Source organism: Acomys minous (assembly GCF_964271855.1).
Source record: "Acomys minous genome assembly, chromosome: 13".
Taxonomy (NCBI): domain Eukaryota; kingdom Metazoa; phylum Chordata; class Mammalia; order Rodentia; family Muridae; genus Acomys; species Acomys minous.
The window spans coordinates 30,221,046-30,241,665 of NC_140495.1; the positions used below are offsets into that span (position 1 = coordinate 30,221,046).

Here is a 20,620-nt window from a genome sequence, read left to right on the forward strand (position 1 = left end):
CTCACTGTGGCTACATTTTCCTCTCAACGGCTGTCTGCATCTTCACAAATTTCACCCAAATACTGCAATGAGCCCTTCGCTCACTGCAGCTGCAGTCCAGCATCTCTGTACACAACTCCCTTCACTGACTGAATCTGTACCACGCATAGCCAGGGCAGCTGCAGTTCAGAGGCAGCTAGCTAGACCAGTTATTTTGTGCAGCACGGTTTCTTTCCTTTTCCAGCATTAAAAATCGCGTTCCTGAGTTTAAATCCCTCGGGAGCATAGCTCCCATGAAAAATGAGATAATTATTGCAATAAATATACATTAAACATATAGGCAAAACACATTAAAGTCAATTGATGTTTAACAGTGCATGTTTATTATTTACTTCTTGTGCTATTTATAGGTTAAATTGTTGAGAAAACAAGCACATTTGAAGGGGGATGCTTTGTTAAACATTAGCTAAGAAGGAGATGAGTCTCTATAAGCCAGCCATAGTGCTGGGTAGTTTTTTGTCAACTTGACAACAAACCTAGACATACCCGAGAAGAGGAAATCTCAGTTGGGAAATTTCCTTCATTAAAATGTCCTACCAGCATGTCTGTGGGGTATCTTTTAATGGATATTGATGTAAGATGGCCCAGCCTCCTGTGGGTGGTGCCATTCCTGTGCAGAGAGATGGGTGTGCAGTGTATAGGAAAAGTATCTGAGTAAGGCTGGGAGAGCCAGCCAGGATGCAGCATTCCTCCCTGTCTCTACTGCAGTTCCTGCTTCCAGGTTCTTGCCTTGATTTTCTGTGTTGGCTTTCCTCTGTGATGATGTAACCAGCCAGTGAAATGAACAGTTCCCTCGCCAAGCTGCTTTTGGTTGTGCTGTTTATTTCAGCCACAGAAAGCAAAATAGGACAACCATTTGTCTCTTTTTGCTTCTGGGTGAACTCACTCATTATGGTAATTTCTAATCCAATCCATTTGTCAACAAATTTCGGGAATTCCTTGTTTTGAATAGCTGGGTAGTATTCCATAATGTAAATGTACCACAGTTTCTTTATCCATTCTTCTACTGAGGGGCACTTAGGCTGTTTCCATGTTTTGGCTATTATGAATAGTCACTTGAGTTTTTGAATGTAGGCATAAGGTTATTGTGTAGTTTAAATTCTGATTTCCTGCATAAATGTTGAGTAAACTCTGCTCCCCAATTGTCCCCCTGATATGTCAATAAAGCAGTTTACAGCTAATCGATGAGCAGGGGAGAGACTAGGGCTGGGCTTTCTGCCAGCTGGGGGAGGGGGAGTTAGGAGAAGAAGCTGGGGATTCAGCAATAGGTAGAGGTCCAAGGAAGATCAGAATCAAAAAGCTGGAGCCGAGGAACGGTACAAAGTGCATGTATTGTGAGGATGTTTGCTAAGAGTAAGACAAAATGGCATAGAGGATTAAGAACAGACATAAACTGCTCAAGATTGTGTTGTGAAGCCTTCTATTATGAGAGTGGGAATTATTTATGTGATAACCAGGTTAAGAAATAAGCTAAGAGAAACAAGTGTTGTTCCATAAAAATAACTTCAACATTTGATCTTAGCTATTCTGATGGGTATAAGATGGAATCTCAGAGTTGTTTTGATTTGAATTTCCCTGATGACTAAGGATTTTGAGCCTTTATTTAAGTGCTTCATCCTGCCTCCATGTCTATTCAAAATAGTAATTGAAGTTCTGTCTAGAGCAATAAGATAACTAAAGGAGATCAAAGGGATAAAAATTGGAAAGGAGGAAGTCAAAGTATTGCTATTTTCAGATGGTATAATAGTATACATAAGTGACCTCCAAAATTCTACCCAGGAACTCCTATAGCTGACAATCACCTTCAGCAAAGGGGCTGGATCCAAAATTAATTTTAAAAAATCAGTAGCCAGTACTGTAGCAATGGCTCAGTAGTTAAGAGCACTGGCTGCTCTTCCAGAGGACCCATATTCAATTCCTAGCAACCACATGGTGGCTCACAATCATCTGTAATGGGATCTTGTGCCCTCTTCTGGAATACAGAAGAACACTCATACACTTAAAAATGAATAAATAAATATATTAAACAAAACAAAACAAAGCAGCATCCCTCCTCTATACAAAAGACAAATGGGCTGAGAAAGAAATTAGGGAAACGATACCCTTTACAATAACCACAAATAATATAAAGTATCTTGGTGTAACTCTAACCAAACAAGTGAAAGACCTGTATGACCAAAACTTCAAGTCTCTGAAGAAAGAAGTTGAAGAAGATATCAGAAGATGGAAAGATCCTCCAAACTTATGGATCAATAGGATGAACATAGTAAAAACAGCCATCTTACCAAAAGCAATCTAGAGATTCAATTCAATCCCCATCAAAATACCAACACAATTATTTACAGACCCTGAAAGAACAATTTTCAACTTTATATGGAAAAACATAAAACACAGAATAAATAAAAACATCCTGTACAAAGAAATAATTTTGGGAGGCATTTCCATCCCTAATTTCAAGTTGTACCACAGAGCAACAGTCATAAACCCTGCATGGTATTGGCATAGAAACATACTGATTGGTCAATGGAATCAAACTGAAGACCCAGAAATATACCCACACACCTATGGACACTTGGTTCTTGACAAAGAAACTAAAACCATATAATGGGGGGAAAGATAGCATCTTCAACAAATGTTTCTGGTATAGCTGAATGTCTATGTGCAGAAAAATGCAGAGAGATCCATATCTAGCACTCTGCACAAAACTCAACTCCAAGTAGACCAAAGACCTCAACCTGAAACTGTATACACTAAACCTATTAGAGAAAAAAAATGGGGAAGAACCTTGAAATCATTTGTTTGTTTGTTTGTTTGTTTGTTTGTTTGAGATAGGGTTTCTTTGTGTAGCCTTGGCTGTCCTGGACTTGCTTTGTAGATCAGGCTGGCCTTGAACTCTCAGCAATCTGCCTGCCTTTGCCTCCATGAGTGCTCAGATTAAAGATGGCAAATATATTCTTAAAGACATGTATGTAAACTAATCTAAGACAAATTAATGATGACTTTTATTTAATAAATGATTTACAAATCTTTTTCTTCTGCCTATGAGGACTGCATTCAAATTCTATACTGAAAAAGGGAACAATATTTCTATTCTCTATAATTTTTTTCAAAATCCTTAGTTGTTTTTTCTCATACAAATTGTTAGCTATATAAGTGTAATTAAAACTTTCTAGAGAGCATACTTAAATACTTTTAAACAGTCGAAATAAATTTAAAATAGTTTATGTTTTTGTTGTAGTACCATGTAGTTTCTATTACTATAGCTTTGTAATATAACCTGGACTCAGGTTTGGTGATTTATCTGTCAGAGTGTTTTATTGTTCAGAATGGTTTAGGCTTAGCTGGATATTTTGTGTTTCCATATGAAAACTGAGATGACTTTTTTCAATTTCTGAGAATTAAATTAGAATTCTGATGGGGATTGCATTGGATCTGTAGATTGCCTTCAGTAGCTTAGCCATTTTTAAAAACAATATTAGTCCTACCAATTCATGATCAAAGGAAGACCTATACTTTTTTTTTTAGCACCTTCCTCAATTTCTTTCTTCATTGTCTCAAAATTATCATGTTACAAAGCTTCTACTTCCTTGGCTTGAATTTTTCCGGTACATTATTGAGGCTAATGTGAATTGAATGGTTTCCATGATTTTGTGCTCAGTATTTTTGTTTTGCTAATGTATAGAAGGATATTTGCTTCTTGTGTATTACTTTTGTATCCTGTTACTTTGCAGCATGGATTTATCAACTGTGTTTATGTCTAAATTTGAAATACCAATAGAACGCAGATCTGGTAAGGAGATATGGGGGTGAGGAATCCAATGGAATGGAACAAAGGGAAATAATGGAAAAGAGGTTTAAATAAAATAGGGGATCGGAGGATAGAAGAGGGAGTAAATGGCTGTATAAATAACACTAGGGAGCATTTAAATGTGTTATATAACAATCTACTATTGTAGAAGCTTCTTAAATGTATACACATGCATATATAAAATGAATTCAAATAGATTTACCCTATAACAGGGGGACAATGTGCCTTACCCAGACGTACTAGGCTATCAAAGAAAAACCCCACTGCTAAGAATGGGTTACCTTTTCCTGAGTAGTAGTCAGTAGGAGCTAGTAGACTACACAAACACTGCAGGCTATTGCAATTTCTCTAGGTTGCCTTCCAGAACTTGACAAGACCCTGATACTCAAAACATCACATGCTTGATTCGTAGAAGATGGAAAAACCAAGCTGTTACCATCCTAAAAGCTTCGTTAGCTAGCTTTCTTGGTTCTAGAAAGTAATATGCCTGGTGCTGAAGGAGAAAAATAAGGAATAATCTTACCCAGATGTGAGCCCTGCAAATTACAGTCATAACCAGCTTGGAAAGATACAGCCATTGGTGCAACAATATCACAAACATTATAAGAGGAATCAACCACCTTCTGGTTGTATTTAATGCTTTCTATGAAAGATGGAACTACTGCCTGGTATTGTTAACTAGGTCAAAACTCACGCTTGGTGTTGTGGTTTGAATGAGAACGGCCCTCACAGGCTCATATATTTGACTGCATGGTCCCAGAGCTGTGATGTCATAAATATAAAAGTAAGGTCAGTAATACTCATTGTGTATATATTGTTCATGTTTCCGTGCATGCTTGGAGGAGAAAAAAAGTCCGAATTAATGGGATTTTTTTTTCTGTTCTTTTTCTACTTTCCTTTTCTATTTCACCGGTTATTGAGGAATAAGACATGTGTTACAGAAGAATGGGTTTATATTGATCATTCTATAAAGTCTAGGGTAGGTGAACAAGAGGTTGATGGTGAGATTGAAGGCCTTTGTGCATCACAATTTACCATGGAAGCTCTGGAGAGAGTGATGTGGAAATGGAGAGAGAAGGGATGAACATGACAGACAAACCTGAAATTCACCTAGTCACAGAAGCATCTAAGACAGGCAAACAGGTGCAGCTAAGGTGTGAGTAAACACATGTATCTTCTTTTAAAATCTGGCTGAATAGGAATACTAAATATGACTGTTGGAGAAAAGTATGGGAATCTGGAATTACTTTGATTATTTTGGAGTTTTGATTTTTCCAGAAGTTAAAGTCCCATTAGATTTTCTTGTTTATTTTTATCTTATTTTTCTTTTTAAAATGTTAATTGAAAGCCGGGTGTGGTGGTGCACGCCTTTAATGCCAGCACTCAGGAGGCAGAGGCAGATGGATCTCTGTGAGTTCGAGGCCAGCCTGGTCTACAAAGTGGGTCCAAGACAGCCAAGGCTACACAGAGAAACCCTGTCTTGAAAAAAAATGTTAATTGAAAAATATACAATATTCTGATTACACTTTCCCTGATTCTTTGCACCCAGCCCCAGCCACTCCATGTCCTTTCTCTCTCTTAAAAAACAAACAACTAACACACACACACACACACACACACACACACACACACACACACACACACCACAGAAATAAAAATAAAATGAAACCCAAAATATACAAACAAAAGACCAATAAGACAAAAAAAAAAAAAGAAAAGAAAAAGAAAGAAAGAAAGAAAGAAAGAAAGAAAGAAAAAAAAGAAAGCTCAAATGAAGCAAAAAATGTACAAAACCAAACAATCAAACAACCACCCCCCAAAATACTGTGTTTGTTTTGTGTTGGCCAACTACTCATAAGCATGGAGTCTACCCTGAAGTGTGGGTTGTATACAATGTGAGCCTCCAGTAAAGAGACTATTTTCTCCTTTGCCAGTGAGTATCAACTGAAGGAAGCTACTGGGTTAGGCGTGGGAATTATATCCACCACTTTTTCACTGCTGAGAACTCACCTATCTTAAGCCTGTGTAGGCTCTGTGCTTGCACTACATTCTCTGTAACACTGTTTTGTTTGAGTCATCCATCACCTCCTGCTCCTAGAATCTTCCCACATCTCTCTCTCTCTCATAGGTACTTTAAGACTCAGGGTGCAAGTTTGGTGAAGCCATCCTGTTTAGTACTGATTGTCCCAAAGTCTCTCAGTCTCCACACATTGTCCAGTTGTGGCTCACTGTGTTAGTTCCCACTTACTGCCTGAGAAAGATTCTCTGAGGATGGCCAGAGAGACCCTGATCTATGGGTATAGCAGAATGTCCTTAGAAAAGCAGACAAAAACTCTGAATCTAAAATAACTGACAAGTCATAATAAATGCTGGTAGATGTTGTCAGTGAAACAGGCTTCCTCTGTCTTCCTGTCTACCACTTTTGCCGCAGCCCAGTTCTGTGCATGTACAGCTACTTTTTGTTTGTAATGCCTGTATGCTATTTTAGACTGAGAACCCACTATAGATTTCCCCTACTCATTTCCACTAGGTGATATGGACACCTTTGTTCAAAAGCATGCAACCCCAGACACACTTAATGAAATCCATGCAATCACCAAATAAGTTGTAAACATTCATGCGTATTTTTGCTAGATCAATTCATAAAGATTTCCTATTAAATATGGTACCCATTAGTCACATGTGGCTCATGAGAACTTCAAATGTACACAGTGCCACATATTGAGATTGTACTTGTAAAATAGTTGCTTAGATTTTTTCTATTATCTATCTATCTATCTATCTATCTATCTATCTATCTATCTATCTATCTATCATCTATAATCATCATCATCTATCTGTCAATCATCTATCTATCTATATAAAATCATTTTTGCTATTTGAGAATTTTATACATGAATATAACACATCTTAATCAGACTCATGCTCTATTGACTACTTTCCAGTGTCACTCCTATCTACACCAGCATGCCTTCCTAACATCATGCCCTTTTCAATTTTTAAATCCATTGAGCCTACTTGGTGCTAACATTATGTAACCAGGGTAGGTCTACCAACTAGAGTATGAACAACTTACCAGAGACCACATCCCTTCAACATCCATGAACCAACAGTATGTCCTGAGATATGGATGAGACTTGGTGAAACCCCAGTAATTGCTGGAATTAGAGATAGTTTGTTCATATATAGCTTGTGCATGTAGTCACAGTAGCTCGGAGCTCATGTGACCAGTGGCCTGCCATGCCTTAAAAACACTGCTTCTCAATGGTCCTCCACTATTACACTTCAAATATAGCTGCCCCTCTTCAGCAGTAATCTGCAGCATGTAGAACTGTTTGCGAAGGACTAGGAGGTTTGTCCCTGGTGGGGCTGTACCACTGGAGCTGGAGATTTCTTTCACATGCTCTTCTGCACACTTTTTTTTCTTTCAACAAGCACCTGTGCATTTTGCCTGTGTATTCTACTTCATTGAGTAATGAAAATGCACAGATAACTGAAACATTTTCAGTATCACATTTATGTACCCAATACAGAAGACATTTGCATATGATCTCTCTTCCTGCTTCTCCTTAGCTCATCGTTCTGGGTCTCTCCTTCCTGTGTGGGCTTCCTGTCTCATTGGCTCATCCACACTTAAGAACCAACATTTAAAAAAATTTTTTTTCTCCAAATTTCACTGCTAACAGTGTCTTGTCTGTCAGTGCACACACTGAAATTACTTCTGTGGTAAACATTGATTTTTCTTGATTCATTCCGTTTACAGCAATGTTTATGATATTCTGTGTAATAAATCTCTTCAAAAGAGATTTCTGCACTTGCAGCCTCTTGCTTTCTTTCTAATAGGTTCTCTCAAGTACTCATTCAAACCTTTATCAATACTATGCTACAAAAGTGCATTTAAAAAAATAAGGTTAGTGATAATATTCCTACTATTAACTCTAACGACTCATAATGATTCCCCTCTTATCCTACTGACAACCCTTCCTGTTATGTCACAACTCTCCTTGATAGGCTTTTAGCATGCCATATTTGTAGAATTTTGCTGATAAGAATTCTTCTCTCTATTTTGGACTGTTTCAGATTTCTCTACTCTTTCACCTCCAGGTTGACCTTCCAGCTTCATTTAGTTAAATACATTATGTACACTTACGGCTCCGAAATATATCTCTAGTGTAAGCTTCCCGTTTGAATTCTTTACTTGCATCCTGTTTCAACAGGTCCATAATTTTCATCTACCCATTGTAACCCATCCTTTTTGTGAAATCTTAAATCCATTCAAAGCTATGTATCTTATACACGAGCCATACACGAATCTGTTTTCTTCTATTACTCAACTCTTACGGTTCCCTATCCTAGGCAGCACGAAAACCTCATGCTTGGATTATTATGCTAGTCTCCTAAGTGCATTACTTATCTTCATTCCAGCTTCTACTATTTATTATTAAGGTAAAAAGCAAACTTACAGAAATTTAAAAATAGTTTTGATTTATCTACGTAGCCTTGGTTTTATAATACCTGATCACGTAGTCATAGCTTCTAACTCTAGCCTTGTCTTTCCACGTCGTCTTTGCTATGGATTGCACATCCTTGGAATTATTCCACTTTGGACATCTGTTCTAAGTGACCACTCTATCAGGAAGATATTTTAAAAATATATTTTCAGTCGCTGGGCGTGGTGGCACGTGCCTTTAATCCCAACACTTGGGAAGCAGAGGCAGGCATATCTCTGTGAGTTCTGGGCCAGCCTTGTCTAAAATATGTGTACTAGGATAGCTAGGGCTTCACAGAGAAACCCTGTCTTGAAAAACAAACAAACAAAAAACCAAAAAAAAAAAAAAGAAAGAAAGAAAGAAAAAGAAAAAGAAAAAAAAAAGACATTTTTAGGTAAAACTGCCCTAACTCAACAATGATTTTATCCACGTACCATCATGTAAATAAAGTTTATTCTAGCCACAATGTTTAATACACAGACACAATCTTAATTCAGATTTTATCTATTCCCCTTTGCCTTACATTTTTTATGCTTGATCGTCTTCCAAAAATACTGTATACTTACTATAACTATTATACTTATTACAATCTGTCTTCTCTTCATGAATAAAACAAAGAAATATCACTTTATTTTATATTCATTTTATTTTAAACCTAAGCATCAATAAAAGTATCACAATAAATATAAAATTTATATATGTTATATACATACAGCTTAAAACATATTACATAAAACATACTTAAAGGTTTATATATACCTATGAATCCAAATATGTGCATCTGTATGTAAATTAAAGTAGATATGGTTCAGGAGGTATTGGATTAAATGGGTTTGTGGTTAACTAAATTTATAGACTATGGATTTAAAAAGAGAGGAGAAGAAAGCAAAAAAAAAAATTGCTATGGATTAGATATGGCTTCCCCTGAAGTAGGATTGGTTCCTTCAGAAGCAGCAAGAGAAGGAATGCACATAGGAAATGGAGAAGTCATAGGATCTCTAGTGTAGGTGATATGATTCTACATGTAAAACTCTGAAGTCTCTACCCAACACTCTTAGGGTTCATAAACACTTTCAGCAAAGTAGCAGGATTCAAAATTGACACACAAAAGTTGGTAGTCTTCTTACATACAAACACAAACATGCTGAGGAAAAAAATCAGAAAAACAAGCACATTTTCTTTCTTTTTTTTGTTTTTGTTTTTGTTTTTGTTTTTTGTTTTTCCTCCTTTATTAATTTATTCTTGTTACATCTCAATGGTTATCCCATCCCTTGTATCCTCCCATTCTTCCCTCCCTCCCATTTTCCCCTTATTCCCCTCCCCTATGAATGTTCCTGAGGGGGATTACCTCCCCCTGTAAATGTTCATAGGGTATCAAGTCTCTTCTTGGTAACCTGCTGTCCTTCCTCTGAGTGCCATCAGGTCTCCCCCTCCAGGGGACATGGTCAAAGGTGAGGCACCAGAGTATGTGAGAAAGTAATATCCCACTCTCCACTCTACTGTGGGGAGTGTTCTGTCCATTGGCTAGATCTGGGTAGGGGCTTAAGGTTTACCGCCTGTATTGTCCTTGGCTGGTGCCTTAGTTTGAGTGGGACCCCTGAGCCCAAATCTGCCTATCATAATGTTCTACCTGTAGGCTTCTAGGACCCTCTGGATCCTTCTACTTTGCCTTTCTCCCATGATTCTCTCATCTAGAGTCCCACTAGAATGTCCTCCCCTCTGTCGCAGTTTCCTGGTAAGTGAAGGCTTTCATGTGACATGCCCCTTGGGCTAATATGCAGATATAAGTGAGTATATACCATTTGAGTCTTTCTGCTTCTGGGTTAACTCACTCATTATGATCATTTCTAGCTCAATCCATTTATCCACAAATTTCGGGAATTCCTTGTTTTTAATAGCTTGATAGTATTCCATAGTGTATATGTACCACAGTTTCTTTATCCATTCTTCTACTGAGGGACACTTAGGCTGTTTCCATGTTCTGGCTGTTATGAATAAGGCTGCTATGAACATGGTTGAGCAAATTTTCTTGCTGTGTGCTGGAGCATCTTCTGGGTATATTCCAAGGAGTGGAATAGCTGGGTAACAAGCACATTTTCAATGGCCTAAATGAACAAACTAGGGGGGAAAAACCTATCCAAATTCATAATGCACACAAGGTTAACAAGGAGGTGTGATGTGGATTAGGTTCTTGGAAGAACTGGATGGGGGTGAAGGTAATAATAATTTAAAACTCCTACTTGTATAGAACCAAACCTTATATGTTGAGTATGTTTATGTGATAAACACTGAAGTCTTTATTTTTCAAGTTCTAAGGCTGCAGGCAGGTGCCAAAAGACATAAATTTGCCTTAACATTATTTTTGATAATTATGTATATTAGCAACATGTGGTATAGGTGTCGTATATTTCATCATGTAGGATTAGTCCTTGAGTGCCATTTTACCGTATTATGAACTGTTATAATGTTATGTTTGAAAAGGCTTCGTAGTCTTACTACAGGCAGGCCATATCTGAAAACTCATGGCATTTAAACCATCCACCTACCAGCACACAGTAGGTGTTGAGAGAAACTTTAATCCGGCAAACTTTAATGGCTTCTATGTGATTGGGCTGGAATGCAGACATGCTGTAGAATACAGTATGAACTGGCCGAAGGTAAGGTTAATGTATAGTGTATAGAAGGAAACAGCCATGTTTTAGTGAGTCTACTAGAGGGGCATACAAAGTAATGTATCAGAGATAGATTTGACAGAATTAGTCAGAGATAGGATATACCTAACTGCCATGAGAAAAGGACAGGAAAGGGAGGCTACTTAAGAGCAGCACAGGGACAGAAAAACACTCTTCCCCCCTCCCAAGAGTTTCTTAACAGGACAGCTTTACAAAGACATGCTCCAGAGAGAACAAGCTAGACACATGTGAAGACAGAATCAGCCCAAGAATGAGAAGGAGCTGGAGGATTAAATCATGTTGCCAGAATTAGTGTGAGGCCAGACAGAACAATTCAGTCAGAAGCCAAGATAAGCCAGTTTGAATCAGTCCTATATAAAAGACACGGGGAAAAGAACCTTGCTCTTTTTGCCTATAGACTCTTGCCTTGCTAGCAAGTCCATGCCTTTACTGACATTACAGCCTATTTCTTTGGGTTTCTGGAATAAACTGAAGATCACCTGAGACACCAAGCCTTGTGCACTGAACTATTCTGGATTCTTGGGCTCTTCCATTGGTAGACAGCCATTTTTGGACTAGCTGGACCACAGCCCATTCTAACAAATCCCCTTCATAAATACATACTCATTTTATAAGTTCTGTTCCTCTAGAGAACCCTGAAAAATATAGTAGGAAAATACCCCCTTATCAATATCTTGACTTCCTTGATTATCTTCCCGAAGACATCCTTTTTTATTACCTAGTTGTCTATAGGATTTTTAAAAACATATGCATTTGGATTCATCCAGTCATCTATTCTTTTGATATAAAACCTCCTTTGACTTTGTTTTCTATATTGTATGTGAGAAACTTCTATTAACATTCACAGACCTATGGCCATTCATATATCCAGTTCTAGTCTCAGGATTTGTGGTTTTCCAATGCATTATATTCAACTGTATTGGCCTTGTAGATGGAAGTAGTTACTTCAGGGTAAACATATCTTTCTTTCTTTCTTTTTTTTTTAACATTTCTTTCTTTTAAACACCTTCTTTCTGGAAAAATTTGAATGAAGTCTTGGGCTTCTTCTATTTGTTTTCATGGCTTCTGAAACTGATGTATTGAATAGGACCTAGATATTTCTGCAAGTTTGTGTTCTACATTCAGAAAAATATTTTAAAATAATAGTTTTTTTTTTTTTTGGATTTTTCAAGACAGGGTCTCTCTGTGTATCCTTGGCTGTCCTGGACTTGCCATGTAGACCAGGCTGGCCTCGAACTCACAGCGATCCGCCTGCCTCTGCCTCCCGAGTGCTGGGATTAAAGGCGTGCGCCACCTCGCGCCCGGCTAAAATAATAGTATTAAAGGCATAGAAGGAGGCCTTTAAAATCACATGTCAATGAGAGATGGCTCAGCAGTTAAGACTGGCTGCTCTCTCAGAGGATCTAGGTTTGATTTCCAACACCCATATGACAGCTCTCAACTGTCTGTAACCTTAATCCCAGTAATCTAGTGCCCTCTTCTGACCTCTGTAGGAAGCAGCCATAGCTGTGTCAACAAACATTCATGCAGGTAAAACACCAAACACCCATAAACCTAAAATAACTATATCAACAAATAAAATAAAATAAAATTATGTGTTATAGGTATTGCTTGCTTATACGGGTTGGTTCAAGTTGTGGTTATTTTTAAACTTACGTGAAAATGATAAGAAATCAGTAATTTTTTTTTAAAAAGAAAAAGTTCAGCTCCTCCACCCGCAGATCGGTGATACAGGGTACTACACTCTGTCACAATGATGATCAAAGGCATCTTTCAGCAGCTCCTTGCCCGCCACAGAGACTCGGTAACAGGCATTGTTACTATATTTTGGTAGACTAGAAAATGCATTTTGAATGTATGATATTATTTTCATAACCAATCCAGGATCTGCTGTGCAGTAACTCACATTACTATCAGTATTATTTTTATACAGAGTACCAGCAGTAAATTCTTCAAAAGGAAGTCAAGTAGCAAATAAACAAATAAAAATATATAGATTCATATATTCAAGTAGCTAAGGAAATAGCCCCATGGCCCTAAATTTCTTAATATTATTTTTTACTATTGCTGTTTACTATAAGTTGTTGAAATATTCATTTTATGCACATTAAGTCCCTGTCTCAAAAATTTATTTTAATTGTTATTCACGGTTTTCATCCACTGGTAGGTTTTAAGCAAATTTTTAAAAAACATATTATAGACAATCTAATAATACTCTTGCTAGTTAATCAGGAGCAGGGGACTCTGTCTGGGAATTCATGCTGCTATAGATTGAGATATTCCACCTTTTTTTTTTTTAATGAAAGAGCAAAAGGAGGTTTCATTAAATTTCAAAGCCCTGTCTTGTGTCCAGCCATCAATGTGCTATTATTACACTTAATGTCTCATTCCTCACAAGGGAATTTTTTTTTCTCTTTTTAAATCCCTTGTCACTTTCCAAATCATCATTTTCAGAATCTACCAATCAAAGGAAATTGTGATTCTTTGAGCTGCTCAGCTGTACTCTTTGTAACCATGGAAACCAGCCAAACTGTTACCAAGGTTACCCTTCCTGAAGCTATCATTGCATTCTCATTATCACTTTTTTCTTAGATTAATAAACCCATTGATGTTTTAAAACAAATAATGCTATATTTTTGAATAATTTATAAACTATAAGGTGATTTTTAAAAATTTTCTTCCATTTAAAATTAACTATAGCTGTATGTACAGTTCAAAGTGGAGGGACAGGCACTCATGGGGTGACATTTTGAGCAACTGATTGTCTGACAAGAGAATTAATTAGACCTTGGTGCTGAGAATGGTTTCCCTTTAGTGAACAATTTAGGGCTTAAGGTTATTTGTCCTTTATTTTCTTTTCCTTCGCAGAACTTCATTCCACAGTATTATATGTCATCATACTATCAATCTTATTTATTTTCTTTTTTTTTAAATTAATATATGACTAGGACACAGAATATTTTCTTTAGATTAAACAATAGAAGGTAAATTTATACAAATCATAAAGTCATTAAAGACATTGTATATTTTTACACATTTAAAAATGTATCCAAATGAAGTATAATTTCATTAAATATTAAATGAAAAAATCTAATATAATTGAGTTAATACATATTACTTAAACAGACAAATGAAGAATCAAATTAGAATCAAATTACAAATATTGTTCAGATATTTATACTATTTAGATATAAGAATTTTATAATATCTTTGATCTTCTGGTTGGGTATATAGTTCCAAAAATATCTTTAAATATATCTGCTGTATACGCAAAGAGGGATAAAGACACCGACCCAGTGTTTGGGTTGGAATATGAGTTTTGAGGTATTTATACGGTTGGTATGGTTAGACACTGATGTCTGGAGCAGCTGAAACAAACTTCAAACTACTGTTTCTGATCTTTTGCATTTGGGAGTGGTATTTTTCACAACAAAGAGAAGGTACAGGATTGTTTCTTTCTTCTAATTGAAGATGACCAGAAACATATGTGACGGCTTTTTCTTGTGAGGGTTTTCTTCCCCACACATTCTCAGATGGCCCCATGGCTCTCTTTGCCCTATGAGCCTTGCACGCAGCAGCAGGACAGAGAGCATTAATGTGAAGTGTGATCCCTAGGTAGGAAATTTGGTGCCACGCTTGTGTGTATAGTGAAAGCCACCTCCAGGACTCAGGTGACTGAGGAGGCTTATTACCATATGGCTGTTTATAAACACAGGAGCACTAGAGCTAGAACGATCTCGGTCCAGAAGTCAGCACCTCAGAAAAGAGTATGCAAATTACTGTATAATCCAGAGGAAGGATGAAAGGGTAAAGGGCCAAGATGGACAGTATTCCCAGCTACTGTTTCCCACTGTCCTCCACTTCCTGTCTCCTAGAACCTCTAAACTGATATATGTTCCAGAATATGAAGGAAAGGAGGCAGGTTGTCTGGTAGAGAGCTGGATAGGGATGGGTAGGTTTAAGGAACAAAGAAGACATTTTCTTTCTTTTCTCTTTTATCGTGTGTGTGTGTGTGTGTGTGTGTGTGTGTGTGTGTGTGTGTATGCGTGTGTAGGCATGATGCATGTGTGCGCGCACCCTTTTATATGTGTACATGTGGGTAAGATCATGGCAGCACAAGCTGTAGATCAGAGGATGAATTCAATGACTTTGATGTTGCTTCCTTGGCATCCGTCCTCACCTTCCACCTTTCTCGAGACAGTCTTTTGTCCTGGAACTTCTGTAGATTCTTCTGTCCCTGTGTCCCAGCTCAGTGTAGGAACACTGGGGCTACAGGTGTTTGCTCTGCGAGGGACCACACCAGACATTTTCATGGGGTCTGATGAGTCAAGCTCAGGCCCTCATATTCCCTGGAAAATACTTTATACACTGAGCCACCTCTTCATGCCCTAGAAAAATTACCTGATTTTATTAGAACTGGAAAATTTCAATGATCACCAAGATCATTGTAATTAATACAAAAACAACTTCATTGTCTGTAGCATTTCTGACCTCCTCTTATTCATTACAATGCTATGCACTACACAGCTTGAAAGGCCCTGCCTCAAGGATGACCCAGATTCTGAAGAAGGAAACTGCCTGGATATATGTGTAGTGTCTCTTATTTAAAACTACGTTGAAGAGCAAGATGAAGGCTCCGTGAACTCAAGTCTTATTTCTTTGGAAGCACATTTATAGAACTCAGAAGATGAGAACTGATCCCAAACTGAACTACAGGTCTCAAACTCCAACTCTGAGAATTACTAGATTTTTATTTAAAGCTTCGATTTGGGATTTGTAAACACCTAGCTGGGAATATGTAACAGATGTAGTCTTGCAGCAAGACTAAGGTTTTAAATTAATAAGCTGTGAAACAAGCCTGGAAGTAGTTGGCAGGGGTTCTACTTGGAGAGGAACACAGGACGGGAGAACATTTACAGGCCTAACTATTGTGCAACTGATTTGGCTGTATTAAGGGATTAGGGGGACATTTATCTTGATTTAGCTAATAATAACAAAGAAGGTATCTTTTTCTCTACTTTATAAATGTTATGTATTAACTGCCACAAAATTTAGTACCAACCTTGTCTGTTGGAAACTACTTAATAGAAAATGGACCGTAAAATAACGCAAGTTAGGCGAGAAATGAAAAAATGATCGAGACTCAGTAGAGGGACTTCCAAATGTGTTCTATGAAGTCTCGTGTTCTATGAAGTCTCATGTTCCAGGAAAACTCTCTGATCTCTGTGCACTAGGGACAAAGCAAGAAAGAAGGTCAGAGGGTGACTCAGCAGCTGAGGCTGAGGACTCTGTGGTTTTCAGACGGAGAAGGTTTATTTCATTAGCTTTAAGTATGTTACTAAGACAAATGCCCTGAAGACTAAATGTCACGCTACCCATTTCTCAGTATTCATTAAAGATTTCTCTCCTAAAGTGTCAGAGGCACAAAAAACTTCCTGACCTTATACCTAGGTAGACATGACCAAAAAAAAAAAAAAAAAAAATCAGCTTGTTACTCACAAAGACCTAGGGTTGTCTATTAACTTGTTTACAACCAGAAAATTAAATAGGTGATTGGACACAAGCTGTTCTTCAGAGAGTTAAAGGAGAAATAGTAGCCAGTGATCTCCCAAGCCAAAAATCATTTACATGGTACTCTTGAGGCTTGTCATTGCTGCTTTCTGAACACTCTACTTGGCTGCTCTATTATGGTTATCAAGAAAATGGCATCGAGGAATTTATAAGTAATTTTAATCTCACCATGTACAACATGAATGCTGTATTTTGAAGCTGATGCTGCTTTCTACAAACACTCTGTATTTCTGCAAATGCATGGCAGTGAGAAACCTGACCATTCATTTACACGAAAAGCCTGGGCCACTCTGCCACCAAAGCGTCAAAAGAGTGAAGGCAATCCAAGACAAAACAGCTTCAGCTTTTGTGTGCAACTAAAGCGTGATGATGAAAGTAGGTCCTTGGGGATGTGATAGAGCCCACTGCACCTTCCCTCAAGTCTGCTGGTTTAGGGAGAAAGATATACCATATTTGAGACTTCTCAGTTTTAAAAATTATTATATACAGTATAGATAGATATTCATCTAATTTTTCCTCTGTGGCTTTAATGTACTTATGGTTGCATGAACTAGTGGACAGGAGACCTCACAGAAAGAAACCAATCATTTAGGTAGCAACAGAATAATAGCAAGGAAAAAAAAAAGGTGAAAATTGAAGTAGAATTTGGCTGCAAGTATTTCTAGGTAAGAAAATTGAATGAGAATTTATATATGACCATTGTTTACTTTTTCCTTCATATTTGATTAGTTTGTCCAGGAAGGAATTTTTTTTTAATGGCCCACGAACCCTCCTAATATGTTCCTCAAAAAGGGAGTTAAAAAAAAAATCCACAAATGGCAGCTGCTGTGGGATCCAGAGGGGCACTTTGATTCATCTCGTCACCTTCCAGCTTCTTTAGCAGAATTTGGTGAACCTAGCTGGGAGGGAGGGGGAAGCGGCTACAAAGAACGCGCAGTAATCCATTGTAGTGTTTAATTGACTTCCCCTTCTTGAGTGGAAGGTCTTAAATCTATGAGAAATGCTTTGTGCAGGAATTTTAGTATCACTTGAAAGAAAATGTAAAGCACCGTCTCTCTCCTTTGTGTCCTCGTCAGTGGCAATGCCAACCCCTTTGTCTCTTTCGTTTCAAAAGCGGCTCCCTAAAATATACGTCAATATTTGCGGTTTCTGCTTCCTACCCGCCCCTGCCACCCATTCACTCTGTAGAGAAGTGACCTCGGGCTTCCACTCGGCAATTCACAGGCCTATCCTCACTTGGCTGTTTCCAAGGTAACAGGACTCTCTGCTTGCCAAAATTGAATGTGCTTTGAAACCCTGATTCTTGTGGCCTCTCCCTGCCCTTCACTGTTGACAAGTCCTTTGTTTTAAAACAGTTCCTTCCTTTGGCATATTTGACATTGTTTTCTCTTGGTTTTCCTTTCTTGACTTTTAATTGTGACTACGTCTTTAATGTTCTTTTTAATTCTATCAATAAATATTCTCTCCCCGAAGAATCCAATCTACATGCTGGCTTTAATTTTGATCCACCTCCAAATCATAATATGAATTCATAAGGCTCGTTTGGAGATATGTATGAAATGCTTATTAAAATGAATAAATAATTATCCATATCAATCATTAATAGTTTATAAATTTCAAGGATACAAGACAACCCTTCAGTATACGTTAACATCATTAACAGTAGCAACAGTTTCACGATAAGTTTTGTTTTCAAGTAATCTGAATCTCTGCTTTGTGCCTGTCTAAAGGGTCAGCTGGTGATTTGTAAATCTGGTCAGAAAGCTTAGGCGATAAAGCAATATATTCACGGGCTTCTAGAAACTGCCCAGAGAGCCTCATTGTCACCGAGGTCCTTCATTATGTGTGTAGTCTGTAATGTGTGTGTGTGTGTGTATGCGGTATGATGTGTGTGGTGTTTGTATATGTGTGTTGGGTGTGTGGTGTGCATGGTGTGTGTGTATGTATGTGTATTATGATGTGTGAGGTGTTTGTATATGTGTGTGCTGTGTATGTGTGTTGGGTGTGTGGTGTGCATGGTGTGTGTGTGTATGTGTGTGTGTTATGATGTGTGAGGTGTTTGTATATGTGTGTGCTGTGTATGTGTGTTGAGTGTGTGGTGTGCATGGTGTGTGTGGTAAGATGCACGTGGTGTTTGTATGTGTGTGTGTTGGGTGTGTGGTGTGCATGGTGTGTGTGTATGTGTGTGTGTTATGATGTGTGAGGTGTTTGTATATGTGTGTGCTGTGTATGTGTGTTGGGTGTGTGGTGTGCATGGTGTGTGTGGTAAGATGCACATGGTGTTTGTATGTGTGTGTGCTGGGTGTGTGGTGTGAGTAGTATGATGTGTGTGGTGTTTGTAATTGTGTGTGGTGTTTATATATGTGTTGTGTGTGTGTGTGTTGTGTTGTGTTGTATGTGGCATGGAGTATGGCTGGGTTGTCTTGACCTGCCAGTACCCAATAATGACACAGGCCTTAGCTTAGGCTATTTCCCAACTAGCTTGGGTAACTTAATTAACCCTATTTGCCACATGGCCATTACTTCTCGCTCTTTCAGTGCTAGCACTGTCCTTTCCCCTCTGTCTAGCCTGCAATTCTCATGCCTCTCAGTTCCTCCTCCGTTCCTGTCTCAGCCTTACCTCTCCTGCCCCGCTATAGGCTGACAACTCTTTACTAAACCAATCAGAAGGTGATGGAAAACATTGTTGGTGATGTTTCATAAAAATCACAATACCAACGTCCAGCCTGTTCTCAACTCGCTGCCAGTACAGAAATCAGCATTTGAATAATACAAACACAACTTTTACACAGTGCACAGAAGGTTCATCCCAACCATGGTGTGTTTACTGTGTGTGTGGTGTATGATGTGTGTGTGTGTGTGCGTGTGTGTGTTATGTGTATATATGGATGAGTATGTGTGTACGTTGTATGTGGTGTGTTGTGGTGTGTGTGATATACATGTGTGTGTGTATGTGTGTATGTATTTGTGTGTTTGTATGCTGTGGTATGTTTGGTGTGTTATCCAGCATTCTGTTCAAAATATGAAAGAATTAATGTTGAGTTTATCGAAGGTAAGAATTCTTACCATTTATATTCTTACTAGGTCTAATATTATAATAAAACATTTGCTTGCTAATATTATCTTCTGTAGATAAGATAGTTAAGGGACTGATCATATTTAATATAATCTTTATTTGTGCCAAGACAAAGTATGTGTCTCTGATGTTTTATACAAGGTATATTTAAGGCATAAGCCTGTAGTTTTTTTTTTTTATCAGACTTTCAAAATGGCCTGTTTTCTAAAAATGTTGAAGACTATAGACTCAATGTTCCTTACTCTGTATTACATTAAAAATAAATATACACATTAAAAATAAAAAGTAAACTGGATAGATGGTTCAGTGGTTAAGAACACTGGTTGCTCTTCTAGAGGACCTAGGTTCAATTCCCAGCACCCACATTGCAGCTCACAACTATCTGTAGCTCCAGTTCCAGAGGATTTCACACTCTCATACCAGTACACATAAAATTTATATTAAAAAAGAAAGAGAGAAACATAGAAAGAAAGAAAAAATGAGATAAATATCTCAAGTAAAAAGAAAATAGTTGGTTCTGAAATTCACATTGCATCAAAATGCAAGTTTTCTAGCGCTGACCCCCCAACCCACCCCAAAGGGTATTTCTATTTGTGTTTGAATAGACTTTTTCCAGCTTTAGAGAGTAGCTGTGGCCCATAACAATGCAGTCCACAACACACTTGGTATTGCTAATTAGGGTGCAAATTGTGGTGGTATTTCCGGTGACCTGGACATGTGCACAGTAGATGCAGAAATGAGCACCTCAACTCATTTCATGGAGGCAGGAGCCATCTGCCAGATGGTTACAGCTTTCAGCAACAATTAAACTGGTTCACAGTTGAACAAATGACTCACATACATAATATCTGAAAAAATATTAAGAAATCTCTCCCACACCCATGGAGACTAATCTTAATGAAAAACTACATTAATCCACCTCATGCATTGTAATTCACCTATA

General features: G+C 37.8%; 1 protein-coding gene across 1 annotated transcript in view; it reads right to left on the bottom strand.

Moving 5' to 3' along the window:
* Nucleotides 1-20,620, bottom strand: part of LOC311580465 (phospholipid scramblase family member 5-like) — a 64,614-nt gene that overhangs the window by 22,469 nt on the left and 21,525 nt on the right. The window lies entirely within an intron of this gene.